Source organism: Vanellus vanellus (assembly GCF_965231255.1).
Source record: "Vanellus vanellus genome assembly, chromosome: 2".
Taxonomy (NCBI): Eukaryota; Metazoa; Chordata; class Aves; order Charadriiformes; family Charadriidae; genus Vanellus; species Vanellus vanellus.
Genome location: NC_138906.1, coordinates 144723254 through 144737923, shown reverse-complemented (window position 1 = coordinate 144737923; position 14670 = coordinate 144723254).

Below are 14670 nucleotides of genomic sequence, written 5' to 3'. Positions count from 1 at the left end.
TTTTAATTTGTACACCTTAAATGCAGTGAAAGGGGGTCCCAGCAGGAGCTCCTCGGTGGTTGCTGCCAAAAGAGCGGCAATGGGTTTGAAAGGGGAAGGAGATGAAGGATGCTGTCTGGGAGATGAAAGCCAGCAGAGATGCTTCCACACATCCTCCTCCCTTAAATCCCACACAGGTAGCAGGGATTTGGAGCTCCACCTTGTAGGCAGTGGGAGGAAAAGGAGCCTGTCAAGCCATGAGTGCACTGCGCCTGAGGAAGGCAGAGGCCGGCAGCCGGAGAGAGTGGGAAGAGAAGAGGGAGAAGGCAAGGTGCACTTTAAAAGTTTGGGGGGTTCAGACAATAAGTAGCACATGCAGTACTTACCTTTTAAAATCTCTCCATAAACTGCTAGCCATTAAAAAAAAATAATTCAAGATCACACCTCTTAGTAAGGAATGCAAAAAAAGATAAAGAACCTAAAAATTAGAATAAGCTACAGCCACAGCCTTAAATCAGTGCAAATAAAATGTGGTCCTGACCCAGAGATTTTTACATCTTATAGCCTTGAGAAATTATCCTCATTTGATTCATAAAATAAATCAACATGATGCAAAGAGCGTCAGGAGCTTAATAGTTTTGAGATGAGTCGATGCTAAAATGAGGTACGCGGGCACTGAAATGCCTCCCAGCAGGACGGCCTGACATGTGGTTGTGTAATGGCGATAAGTACAGTATTTCTTTGGAGCATTAACCTGAATTAAAGGATGAAATGGCTGGGCAGGGATCAAGCGACACTCCTGGTCACTGCTGCGGCCTTGATAAGTATTAGAGGAATTGCAAGACCGCCATTTAAATAGGGAAAGTCTCATTGAGGAGCGCAGCAGTTTTCTTGCAAGGGATTTCTTCTCCCTGCAGGACCAGACCAGCTCTCAGGGCAGCCACAGCTGGGGTGGAGGGGGCTCAAGGAGGGGTTCAGCATCCTCACCCCATTACATCTGCACCCAGCACTTGGGGGACACGGCTCTGGTCTGGCCCCGCTTACCCCACCGGCTGCAGTGGCTCTCTGCAGAGCCGAGCGGTGCTTTCCAGGGACGGCAGCTGGGCAAAGCATTAGGGACTGATGCAAAACCAGTTTATTGTGTCTATTATGCAGCTGCGTCAGGAGTTACATGCCTAAATCCCTGTGCATCACGGCGGGGGGACGCTCTCCGCGCATTGCTGCTGGTTGTCAGTAATCCTCTCAACTCGCTGCTCAAAATACAGCATGCGGCAGTCGCTGCCGCGCCATGGAAGAAAACGCAGTATGCACTGAAGTCACGTAGAGCCTGATCTTCGTCTGGGGTCAGGCGAGTAAACCAGGGCGATGCCTGCTGCAGCCGGTCCGTCCCGCTGGAGGCATTCCTTCCCATGAGAGCAGAGACAAGGCCACACACCAACAGGAGGGACTGCTTTAAATCCAGAGCCCTTCGATGGGATTATTCCAGATTTTCCTTGGGGAAGTAAAATCTGAATTTAGCCAATAGCATGTACACAAATGCCATTTGTTTGAGTTAAATCCTCTGGCTTTGCTTCACTTTGAGAGATACCTCCAAGGAACAAACCTCTCCACGTGCTTTGCAACTTGAAAATGAATTATAAGATGCTGCTGCCTGTGTAGGACCTGTAACAAACTGTGCCCTCACAGAACTGCCTTGTGTCTGGCAAACAAACAACACTGCTATCGTCAGCACAAACCTAACCCTGTCATAACAGGCTAGATAGGCTTACTGCAAAGGCTGCCCACTGGGGTGGTACTAGCCTTCGGCAAAGGGAAGACTGGTCCTTGTGGAAGCGTATTTTTAAAGCGCGTTTTCAAATCATAGAAGAATGACAGTCAAAGATCTTGCACACTAGATGAGGATTTTGAGGCTCCCAAGCATTGGCTCACTCTGTTTCCCTACTGCACCCACAGCCCCAGGTCTGCCAGCTTTCCTCTGCCGCTAACATTAATGCGGCTCCATCGATTTGCTGCGGTGACTTCTTGATGGGATGAGCAAGGCTGGCACACACCAGCCTTGACCCCTCAACCATCGCCAATGCTAGCTTCTGAGGAGCTTCTGCTCTCAAAACCAGCTCCCAAAATTACAAGAGAATAAGGTCTGAGTCAAATGGCATTAACATGTAATTGCACAGTGAAAGAAATCTTCCTTTGCCCCTGATTAAAGGCAACATGAACACATTTGGCTGATGTGTTCCCCTAAATTGATCATGTGTCTGAGCACTAAAACTAGGCAAGGCAAGCTGGCTCTAGGACAGCTTCCCCCTGGGACTGGTTTAACGTGTGCTGGGGAACAAGTGACGGTGCCTTCGCTTGGTTTAGAGCGTGCTGGTTACATGGAACCAGCTGGGATGATTTTGCATCATCCCTTTCAGCTCCGTCTAGAAAGCCAAAAAGTTCTAGGAAGCCAGGAATAAGAACAGTCATCCAGACTTTGAAACACTCCTAAGAAAATTAGTTTAAGAGTCATACCTCAGGAGCTTATCTAAATGTAAAATTGCATTAATTCAACGGAAACAATTAAACTAATTGAAGCTTTTGCAAAACGCTGTGCACGTATTCCCACTTGCATTTTAACCAGGTGTCTTTCTTACCTGCCTCCACCATCGCTTGCTCCAGTGGTTTTCAGTGTGTGCTTCCACCACCTTCAGACAGGTCACAAAAAATAACTGAGAAAAACAGTTTGGCAACAGGTTTGAATTACTCTGGGGTAAATACTGGGAGGTATCTGGGTGAATGACAAATTTTAAAAGATAAAAAAAGCCACCGACTGCTTTAGTTAGTTAAATGCAGATGTAGCTAAAGCCGGGGGATGAAACCCACCGCTCCCTCAGACGAGGCGAAGCCTCGGGAGTGACCTGGCCGGCCGTACTGCAGCGTGGAGCAGAGGCGCAGCAGCAGGGCACTCGGTGGAGACCACACAGCTGCAAAGTGGGATCTCATCCTGTTGCTTATTCTCCCCATGTTGGGTCATTTGAAAATAAAAGGTCACAGCCACCCACCACCTCAACTCTGTTCAGCTCCGCTGTGACTTCCAGAGCATCGGTGGCCAGCTGCAAACCTGGTCCTTGCTCTTGGGCAACCAACCCCCAGCACGCACAAGACACTATGTGGCACTGCCCTTCCCACTGTCCCCTGCCAACAGAAGTGCTCCTACACGTAGGACTGCAAAGACGTCCCCGCACTGCTGCAGTTCGGCGTTACAGGGAGCCCTCAGCCTTGCTGGCAGGTGGCAAGTTGAACTCAGCCAGCTCCTTGAGGTACATTTGGTGTGCGTGATTTCTTGTTCAGTACTTCGCACAGCTAAAAGATTGAGGCTGAAGGGTTTAGAATTTGTGTCCGTGCTGAAATGAACTGACTACTTTATAGAATTCTTCCTATATGAAAGTGTACACTTCAGATCCCCTCTAAGGCAAATTCTGGGGTAGTGACACACAGTGGGAAGAAGAAAGGCTTACCAGGGTTTCATCCCTTTTCATTCTTTAAACCACATTGTCAAATTAGAGAAATCATATCACGCATCCGGTTGGATCCCAGACTGACAGAACCATTCCCAACAGAGATGTTCTCCTTGAAGTGTTTAACCTTTAGAAATAAATAGAGATACATTATAAATAGTTTGTGTCCACAGAAATGTCCATTCACTTACCGTACACTCACTACTTTTTCAATTTGACAGAGGTTTTTTAGGAACTGTTTTTGCAGAGGCAAGAAAGTAGCATAAATAATCAAGTAGACTTTCATTGTCTTTACCTGCTTGTAAATTATTGGTGCTTAACTACATGTTTAATAATGATTGCTCGTAGATACATCGATTATAGCTGAATCAATTGATATGGTTAAGTGCAGCTAAGGAATATGGGAAACATAGAGGGAAAAATCTGTCAAGAAAGAGAAACTTTGGTGTGTTTGTGTATGTACTGTCCTTTTACCAAATTGGTATTTAGACATCTCATAAAAGAGAGAGTCTGGAGCAAGGAGCTCACCTATGGGCAAAGAGCTCACCTATAGGCGAACCGCCCACTGTAGGTGAAGATCAAGTGCGAGACCACCTGAGGAATCTGAAGGTGCACAAGTCCATGGGACCTGATGAGATACATCCACAGGTCCTGAGGGAACTGGCAGATAAAGTCGCTAAGCCACTAACCATCATATTTGAGAAGTCATGGCGGTCTGGCAAGGTTCCTGCTGACTGGAAAAGGGGAAACATAACTCCTATTTTCAAAAAGGGAAATAAGGAAGACCCGGGGAACTACAGGCCAGTCAGTCTCACCTCTGTGCCTGGCAAGATCATGGAGCAGATCCTCCTGGAAACTCTGCTGAGGCATGTAGAAAACAAGGAGGTGATTGGTGACAGCCAGCATGGCCTTACCAAGGGCAAGTCATGCCTGACAAATTTGGTGGCCTTCTACAAAGGGGTTACGGCAGCAGTGGACAAGGGAAGAGCAACTGATGTCACCTACTTGGACTTGTGCAAAGTGTTTGACACTGTCCCACATGATATCCTGGTCTCTAAATTGAAGAGACATGGATTCGACAAACAGACCGCTCAGTGGATAAAGAACTGGCTGGACAGTCGCACTCAAAGAGTTGCAGTCAACGGCTCAATGTCCAAGTGGAGAGCAGTGACGAGTGGCGTTCCTCAGGGGTCGGTAGTGAGACTTATACTGTTCAACATCTTTGTCGGCGACATGGACAGTGGGGTCGAGTGCACCCTCAGCAAGTTTGCCAATGACATCAAGCTCTTTGGCGAGGTAGACATGCTGGAGGGGAGATATGCCATCCAGAGGGACCTGGACAGGCTGGAGAGGTGGGCCCAAGCCAACCTCATGAAGTTCAACAAGGCTAAGTGCAGGGTCTTAGATCTGGGTCGGGGCAATCCCAAGCACAAATACAGGCTCGGTGGGGAATGGCTGGAGAGCAGCCCTGAGGAGAAGGACCTGGGTGTGCTGATTGACAAGAAGCTCAACATGAGCCAGCAATGTGCGATCGCAACCCAGAAGACCAACCATATCCTGGGCTGCATCAGAAGAAGTGTGGCCAGCAGGTCAAAGGAGGTGATTCTGCCCCTCTACTCCACTCTCATGAGACCCCACATGGATTACCGCATCCAGTTCTGGAGTCCCCAACATAAGAAGGACACGGACCTGCTGGAGCGTGCCCAGAGGAGAGCCACAGGGATGATGCGAGGGCTGGAGCACCTCTCCTATGAGGAGAGGCTGAGTGAGTTGGGGCTGTTCAGCCTGGAGAAGAGAAGGCTCTGGGGAGATCTTATTGTTGCCTTCCAGTACCTAAAGGGGGCCTACAGGAGAGCTGGGGAAGGACTTTTTACTGGGGCATGTAGCGATAGGACGAGGGGGAATGGTTTTAAACTAGAAGAGGGCAGGTTCAGATTGAACATTAGGAAGAAATTTTTCACTTTGAGGGTGGTAAGGCACTGGCACAGCTTGCCAGAGAGGTTGTTGAGGCCCCATCCCTGGAGGTGTTCAAGGCCAGGCTGGACGTGGCCTTGGGCAACCTGATCTAGTGGGAGGTGTCCCTGCCTATGGCAGGGGGGTTGGAACTCGATGATCTTCAAGGTCCTTTCCAATCTAAAGCATTCTATGATTCTATTCCTGCCGTTCTTTAACACTCACTTAAAGCATTGTGCATATAAAAGACAAGAGGATCACCTCTGTAATGGCAAACATCAACCTGCAGATGTTTCCTCTGGTCAGTGAAAGTGCCTGAAGCTCACAAACTTTTATCTTGCCATCAGAGCAGACGGGCGTTAAGGCAGGTGAGAGACTGCTGATTTGACACAGGAATAATTAATTTATCAGCAGCTGTGCCATCATTGCTACCCCCATTTCACCTGCAGGGACTTGGTGGGGGGAAATAAGAGATGCTGCAATGAGGAAAGGTGACTATGAGGAGAACAGAGCATGAGTATCAGCCAAGTAGTAGACAGGAGACTGAATATTACTGATGAAGAGGCTGGAGGAGGTAGCACATTGCAGAGAAGAAGAGCTGAAGTGTGCATGGGAAGTTCAGGACTGATCCCCCTTTCCAGAGGAAATACAGGGAGGGATGGGGACAGATATTTGTGCAAATGAAACCACAAGGAACAGCGATGGATGCGGCACAGCAAAGGGTGACATAAATGCCCTTAGAACCACCGTGCCAGAAGCACTGGCCAGAAGAGGAGCTGCTTCATATCCACAGCTGCAGCTCGGGAGGAGAGGGCGAAATGCTGAAGCGGTGACCCCTTGGGCGAGGGATGGCTGTTGCCGTGGTAGCTCCTCACCATAGTAAGGTCTCTCGGCCCTTGACAAACACGTCTCCTCTTATCCTGGGCAGGGCTCTCCAGTTATAGGGTCAGGCTTTGACTTCCTTACTACCCTTCCTCTCATTTTTGAACTACCACAATGCAGGGATTCAGCAGTAAGACCTGGAGAACTATCCTGCCCTCACTCTGGAGGGTGAAGAGGAGACACGAGGACCTGTTTGTGTACTGCATGCCGTTTCATCCTGTATTAGATGGATATTTCTATTTCAGTAGCTATCAGAAACTGGGAAGGCCCAAACCATGACAGCAACGGATAGCATAGCTGCTCTGCTCCAGCTCCCTGAAATAACTTAGGTACAGGAAGGGAAATTTTAAGCAAAACTGGACACCTATTTCCAAAGTCCCTCTTCAGAGCTCCCTTACCTCACTCCAGCAGCTGGAGACACTCCAGCACATGTAGGGTTATGACTTACCAGGGCATTGCACAGGTCCAGAGGTGCTTCCCTCCCATGTCCCAGCTATTGGGAGGTTTGAGGTACGTCCAGTTGTTGCTTATGGAGCTGCAGAAGGGCAATGCACAAACTCTTTCCATCTTTCCAAACAGAGTAAAAAAGGTACTTCTTAAGTGTTGCAATTTCAAATTTGCAGACATTTATTTTCCTTGAAAAAACAGTAGGGAGGATGCATTTTTGCTTTCTATAATCAATGTGAGCTAAGTGCCCTCCTTGTCCTCCTCCCTGGAGCCACAGAAGTGATGCTCTACCTCTTGTCTCTTGTGTGCACCATTCCTGCTCTCGGTCGTTGGCTCAATGGCTGTCTCCAAATGGTGACTTTTCCATGAGTCTTGTAGCCACGTAGCCTGCACAGCGGGGTCCTCACTAGACCTGTCTGTAAGCAGTGGGGCAGAAAGTCCCTCCAGGACACAGCAGGATGCACGGCCCATGGGATGCTCTGCCCACCACTGCTTACTTAGACACTGGCACTGCAGCAGTTTCGGAAACAGCAACTGTAGGAACATGCTGCATGAATTATGCACAGGTTTGAGATATTTCTGATTCCCACTGGGAATACTCAGCTTGCAGAAGGAAAGCTCGGGTACTGCAGGCATGAGAAAAGCCAAAACCTCTAAGAAGCTACGGATCTTTGTTCATTACTTTGGGCTCTACACTGCATGGAGATGCCATTCCTGCTACAAGCAAAAATGGCATGATCAAAAATGTGAGGTATCTCACTAAAAGACAAAATAAAAGGCAAAGCCTGGGCCTCTAAACCCCATGAGTGCCTCTGCCAGGAATGCCACAGCACTGCCAAACACTGGGAGCAGCAGGTAGCGCTAACCTTGCCTGTATAACACCGTTTTCATTGCATTTTCTTTAATTTAATCAAAACCTAAGCTCTGCTCTGAAACATCAGACTGCTGAAAAACACCCTCTAGTCCCACAGGGCGTTCATATCCAGGCAGGTGGGTGTAAAATGGCACCTGGCACTGTGGGACCTGAAGTGCCCTTCTCTGGTAGATGCTGCCCGCCTGCCAGACCAAAACTGCCCCCGGAGGAGGTGCCATGGAACTGGGGAAAACATCCTGCCGGGCTGGATGAGGCCTCGCTTCAGGTTGGAGATGCTCATCAATGCCTCTTTCAGAGCAGCAAGTTTAGCATGAGACACCTGAGCAAACATCCCCACGTTTCCAGGCTATTTGCACATCCCAGGGTTTCCAGATGTCGCTCCCTTGCCTCCACAGTGCCCCCAGCTTGTCAGCACCCACCTTCACACACTGCAGAAATGGGGGACACACCTTTACCCAAACCCGCGTGGTTTTGACGCAAGCTTAGCCTCATGGGTACTGACTGAGCGGGTCCTTGATGCTTCAGCTGCTCCGTTCTGCTCGGCGACACGAGCACTGCTTTTTTTCACCAGGGAAATGGCTGTAGCATAAGAAAAATGATCATTCCTTTGGTTTTCTTCCCCTCTCAAGAAGACCTTCAAAAAACAGAGTTTCTGTGGCTTCAGCCTCAAACCATTCTGAAGTACCTTTTGACCAAACCTTCTGCAATGGCTTGCACGTACCATGGGTGTTTGGCAGGGTGGTGGCTGCTGGCGGGTGCAAGGGGAGTGTGAGGTGCTGCATTTAGGATACCCATTTTCTGGGTAAGTAAAGACATGGTGAACAAGAGACGTTCCTCTGAGCTTCGTCCCCACCAGCGAGCACCTCACCCCATACCCTGCGCTGCCCCGAAGCTTTTATAAAGTTCATGCCTTTGCCAGTGTGGGACGTCACGAGACTAAATATTAAGGGGGTGGCTTTGGCCTGCTCAAAGGCTCTGCGAAGAACCCATAGGCCAGAGTTGCCATGGGTGGGTTGCTCTTAAAGAGCTACCAAATTGATTTTTCTTGTGCTGATATGACTTGGAGGGGGTAACATTGGGGAGTAGAGTCTACATGTTTGGAGACGAGTGTAAAATCAGATGTGCATTTGACACATGTCCAAAGTGAGGTTGGGCCGGAGAGGCCCAAGCACCCATACGGGCCAAAATGGGAGACCTTATTTCCCCCACTGGAAAAGCTCATTTGGGAGGGGACAGGAGATGCCAGTGAGGGGCAGGAGGCTGCAGCCAGCTGCTGCTCCCCATGCCCTGAGTTTAATAACTCATTTTTCTGTAAGCACTGTGAAAGACCAAAGACTGAAGATACATGCTTGCCGCACAGTCACACGGGTATCGCAAGCCCGTATTGCACGGGGGTCAAACCACAACCTGGTCATGGCTCACAGCAGTGCCACCACACTGTTCCTGCCTGGGGCTCAGCACTGTCCCTGAGCCCCATGGGGACAGGACAGGGACTGGGAGCTGGCACCGATGCTGTGCAGCTCCTCACCCCAAAGAACCTGGAGGAGGGTGGTGTGGGCTGGCCCTATGGCACCATGCAACTCTGGCTCTCAGCCAGCCCCTGTGTCACATGTGCCCAGCTTGATGGGCACAATACTTAAAATTACCACCGCCTTCATGCTGAGACCGCGGGATCTTCCCTGACATCCAGCAGCATCCCCTACATTTGTAGGTAGGTCTGGCTGAATGTGAGCTCCTTGAAGCACACGCCGTGGCAATTAGTGCTAATCACTGTTTACTCCCTGCATACCTTCCCGTCTGCCCACTTGCAGCAAGTTAAAACAAATGAATAATATTTAAATGAATAGTGCATTTGTAATCCCTAGTAATTTCCCTTGAGGTAGTTATGATGAGCACATTAACTGGTACTAATTCCTCACGCTGCTTATAATTTGGCCAGAATTCAGACAGGAGAACCTGTTTTCATAGCAGCTAATAAACGGTGGTTTATTGCTGCCCTACCAGGTGTGCCGTAGCTGCAGATTCCTTCCCAGCACAGAAGCCATGAACATCTACTTCTCTTGGCATGTGCTTTTTGTTAGAGAGACGATACCTTACAAATAGGCCAGGTTGGTTATGATTCAGCTCTAACCACCATAAACAGTCTTTCTGTTTCATCAAGGGAAAATCGGGTGGAGCAAACAGCTACCCATCGGTTCCACCTAACGCCGCGCAGCTCTGGTGCATTAAGTAGCACCTGGAGCCCAGGGATGCATGCATAGGCCTTGCCTTAAAACTCAATGCAGGCTTAGGAAACCACATTCTACCATGACCTTGCTTATGCGTCATACTTACAGCTGTTTCAGGTTACGCAGGTGCCCCATGCTCCTGGGGTTCCCGCTGAGACCAGACCTATGGTGTGGACGGGTCCAGGAGCACCACGGGCTCCGACCCATCCCCAGGAGAGGATGGCAAAATGGGGAGATGAGGGAAAATGGCTGCAAGAGGTTGGCAGGATCCCCAGGTCCACACAGGCAGACAGGATCTGTGCTTCCACTACCTAGGCAAGGCAGGAATTAAATTAAAACCTGTCTTAGGAAGGCTGCCTGGGCTTTGCTGACTCACGCTGGGATGTCAGATGAGGGGGCTTACCTTGTTAGCCAGAGAAATTAGAAGGCTGGGAGAGGAAGCCAGGGCTGAGGTTTCCATCCTGCTCTTGCCAACACACCCAAATGCTGGAAGGGAACGTGCTCGCCCGGCAACCGAGCAGGAACGGCTTACAGGAATGGCAAGGGGGTTTGATTGTCAATGAGCCCCTGTAATTTGAAAGAGTTTGTCCTGGTGCAGGTGAGGACAGTGGGTATGTATGCCTAGTGGATGCAGGAGAGCTTGCCAAGTCCCTCCTTAGAGCTAAAGATGCTTCTGCTAAAACCATCTAACAGGAAAAGAAAGACAATTGGTTTTGGTGGTCCCAGTCAAGGCCATATCAAGACCTGATCAGAGATGGCCCCTGAGCCAGAGACAGCCTGGGGTTGCTAGTAGTGTCATGGAAAGCTGCAGCGTGTTTGCTTTGTGTCATTGCGTAGCAGCACCATCTCTGCCCCACGAGGTGCTGGAGCATCCCTATCCTACCGCTGCACTCACAGCAGCCTTCACGCCCTTTGTGCCTTGATATCAAGCTGTCAGGCTGAGGGAAAGGCAGTTCAGCTGGGAGCAGGAGGCACCGCGAGCTCCTCGGATTAGGTCTGGCTCTCCTTCCCTGCAGGAACAGCCTCACTGATGTCAAGTGCTTCTGGCTGTCATAAGAGAAAAGCAAGTCTCTTAGGGGCAACGAAGGGCTCTTAGGGGCTCTCTCAAGGGCAACTAAGCTGGTGAGGGGTCTGGAGGACAAATCTTATGAGGAACAACTGAGGGAACTGTGGTTGTTTAGCCTGGAGAAAAGGAGGCTGAGGGGAGACCTTATCACTTTCTACAACTACCTGGAAGGAGGTTGTAGAGAGGTGGGGGCTGACCTCTTCTCCCTAGTGACAAGCGATAGGACAAGAGGAAATGGGTTCAAGTTATGCCAGGCGAGGTTTAGATTGGATATTAGGAAAAAATTGTTTACTGAAATGGTTATCAAACATTGGAACAGGCTGCCCAGGGAGGTGGTGGATTTGCCATCCCTGGAGGTGTTTAAAAAAGGGTAGACATGGTACTTAGGGACATGGTTTAGAAGTGGTTTTGTCAGGTTAGGTTAATGGTTGGACCCGATGATCTTAAAGGTCCTTTCCAACCTCAACAATTCTATGATTCTAAGTCCTGGTCCATCCACTGTTGCTCACTGATGATGATGCACCATCCATACAGTGATGGCGAATCTTGTGGGTGTCTGGCCAGAGGCTCAAAATTTAAAAAGCCTCATGACTGCATGGCCACAAGCAGTGAGCCTGACCATTCCCATGTCCAGTCGGATGCCGAGCCACCACTGCCAGCCGGCAGCATGTGGGGACTGTCCCAGAGGAGCTGCTGTTTGCTGCAGTGCCAATTCCTCACTCTCCAACATTCGGAAGATGCTCTGTGGAAGAAGGTGTTACTTTTTGGATCTAATACTCCTTGTGACTTCAGGAAGATTGCAGCCAGGCAGAGGATTGCTGGGGCATTACAACACGCATGTAGCTTTGCCTCATAAAAGGACAGCCATCCCATAGCCTCAAGCAGTTACTTTGCTTGATATCCCCCTACACAAAACCTGGGCAAGCAGCTGTGCAAAACAGGCCGCGGACACCCAGAGGGGTGCTGCGAGTTCATTTGGTATTTAGCCAGGCACCGGCTTGCCCTTGATCAGCGATCAGTTACCTAACAATGAGGCTAAGTTAGGCCTGGATGTTAGAAATTGCATTTTCATTCCTTACGTGTTTCACCACACCATCAGAAACCATGTCTTTATTTAAAAAAAAAAAAAAACGCAAAAGAAAACCACAAACACGACTGGTATGTTTTAAAGTGGGTGGGGGTGGTTTATCACACACTAATGCAGACTCAGATTCTTTCTCCAAGATGCAGCTAACTTCACATTAATTATTCTTGGGCATCTCTCCCCTTTCCCAGGTCTCATCTAAAGTCCAGTGTTCTCTGTTGGCAGCACAGGGTAAGGCTAGGGCCAGCCCTGTGCGGAGGGGTGAGAAGGGGCATTTTATAGCCTGAAAAGTTACAGAAACCAAAGGCGTGCATTTTCTACAGCATTATCCTCATTTTCTGCTGTAAACTCGGGAGAAACCTCACCTCTGCAGCCTCTTCTGTAAGCCACGTTTTTGCAGCAGATAGCTCGCTTGGCCAAATGACTAATTGTCACTATATCCCTTGCAGGTAACATCATGAAGGCAATCCTGTACCTCCCTGAGGGGCCAGCAGCATTTGCTCACTTCTTCAGCACTCTCCATCCTCCACAGCTGGGCTGTCCCCATTAGTAGCCCCGTGCCCACAGCAGCCCCATCGCTATCTCCGTCTCTCCATCATCCCAACCAGCAAAGGGCCAGTTGTGACCAGCAGCTCCTGGCCCAAGCATGGCCAGACGCTGGCACGCACCCCAAAAACATACACAATGAAGGGCTAAAAAACACGTGTCTCACCTTAGTGAGGGGGTGCCTGTTGGGGTGATGGAGCAGGCAGGGTGACACGGGACACAGGGAGCCACATCTGAGCTGCTGGCTGCCAGCACGGTTACAAGAGCTGGAAAGTGCATTTTCTTACTGTTTTTAAAATAGAAAAATCAGATCCCAGAAAAAAAATCTGTTCCAGTCAGGATGTTTAAGTGGATTTTAAGCTGTCTGGAGGAAAAAGGGCTGCTCGAAGTAGGGGTTTTGGCTTTTGATATGAGCCATGCTGGTGCTGGACTCTGCTCAAGATGGGATCAGCGTGGAAAGGAGAGGTGCTCACGCTTGGGCAGACCCTCATGGCAGGCAGTGCCCAGAGCAGCAGGCCCACAGCTGTCCCCAAACACAAAACAGGGACAGGGGCTTGTGGGATCCAGCCCTGGGTCCTGCTGGAGCTGGGGACACCACGCTGTGCCCAAGCACCTGCAGTCAGAGCAGAGACCAGCAGTGCTGGCAGGCAGGGACAGGGCAGGGACAGCGCAGGGACCGCGTTTGCACCATTACTAATTTTTACATTGTCACTTTCTACAAAACTACAGGTTTGTTTCCTCCTGACTAGGGAGAGACCACCCCACCAAGAGAAGTGTCCAGCAGCACCAGAGTCATCCCAGACCAGACTGACCACAGCTCAAATCCCAGTTCTTCTTTTTTTTAACCTATTTTACCTCCTCGTTCTCTAATCTATCTTCCCTTCCTCTTTCTTATCTCACTTCCAGGCCTTTCTCTCCTTTTTTCCCTTTGCAGCCCCTTCCCTGGTTGTCCTCCCCTCCTCTTTTGCATCATTGCAGGGAAATACATCACCCCTAGATACAGCTGCTGGTACTCGGCAGCACAGGTGATGGCCTCATGTGCCCACCCACCCCCACCCCCCCAACTCTTACCTTGCAGGTTCAGCAGCTATACCACAGGCTCACAGCTCTTCCCTGTCTGCATCCAAGAGGGAAGCAGTTGAAGAAACTTTCTGGACCTTGGCAGGAGCCCACACAGTGCCTCCAGCAGCGAGATCACACCACCAGTGGCCACTCAAGAGGGAGAGGTTGCATTTACCCAGGCCAGCCCCAGCCCTTGACTGCCAGAGCTTCAGAAATGAAAAAATGCTCCTGAATTATTAAGCAAGAAGAGGAGGCTGCCTTGCTTATGGGTTTTCTACTTTTAGGCCATTACGCTATTTGCCATGGAGGCCAAGGGCAGAGATTGACCCCAGGAGGAGAACTGGAGGTGAGGAGAGCAGAGACATGCCTAAGGTGGTGGGATCAGGCTTTGGAAAGGGCTTCAAAGCCATTGGGTACACCGTGGCTTCACCAGGAAAGATACCAAAGCTGCCAAATAAAAAAGAAGACAAAGGAGGAGGAGGGTAGCACCTTGCACGGAGTTGCCATCTCTCAAGAATTCAAAGATCACAAGTCAACGCTTAAAAAGCAAGAATTTACAGATAATACACTTGGGCTCTCTGTTTCTCCTTCAGATTGGGAGCCTTTAGGGTTCTGTTTCAGTTTTCCTCCCAAGCCACTTACTGCATAATGAAACCTGACGTTTTGATGTACTTCATGTTACTCCGGGGAGGGGGAGCTTTAGAAAAACACCAAATATATCAAGAGCCGGCAGCGCTGCTTTCATTGCCCTCTGCAGCCGGCTGCAATGCTAATAGCCAGCAAGAGGGTTCCTCCGCTGCGGGCTGCCGGAGCACATTAACCGTCTTGTCTTCTCTGCTTGAAGGGAAAAGCTGTGCAGTGTTACCAACCCAAAGGAAATGACAGCAAAATATGAGAGGGGCAGAACCCGGTCAGGAAGGGAATTAATGCCCGGCCATGCCATTCACTCCCCACCGCTTTATGGGAAGTGTGGGTGAAGCAGCACCTCGCCCTCACACTAGGTACTGTTACAGCACCATCCTGCCCGCCTGCGGACAGGCACCCAGCCCTGC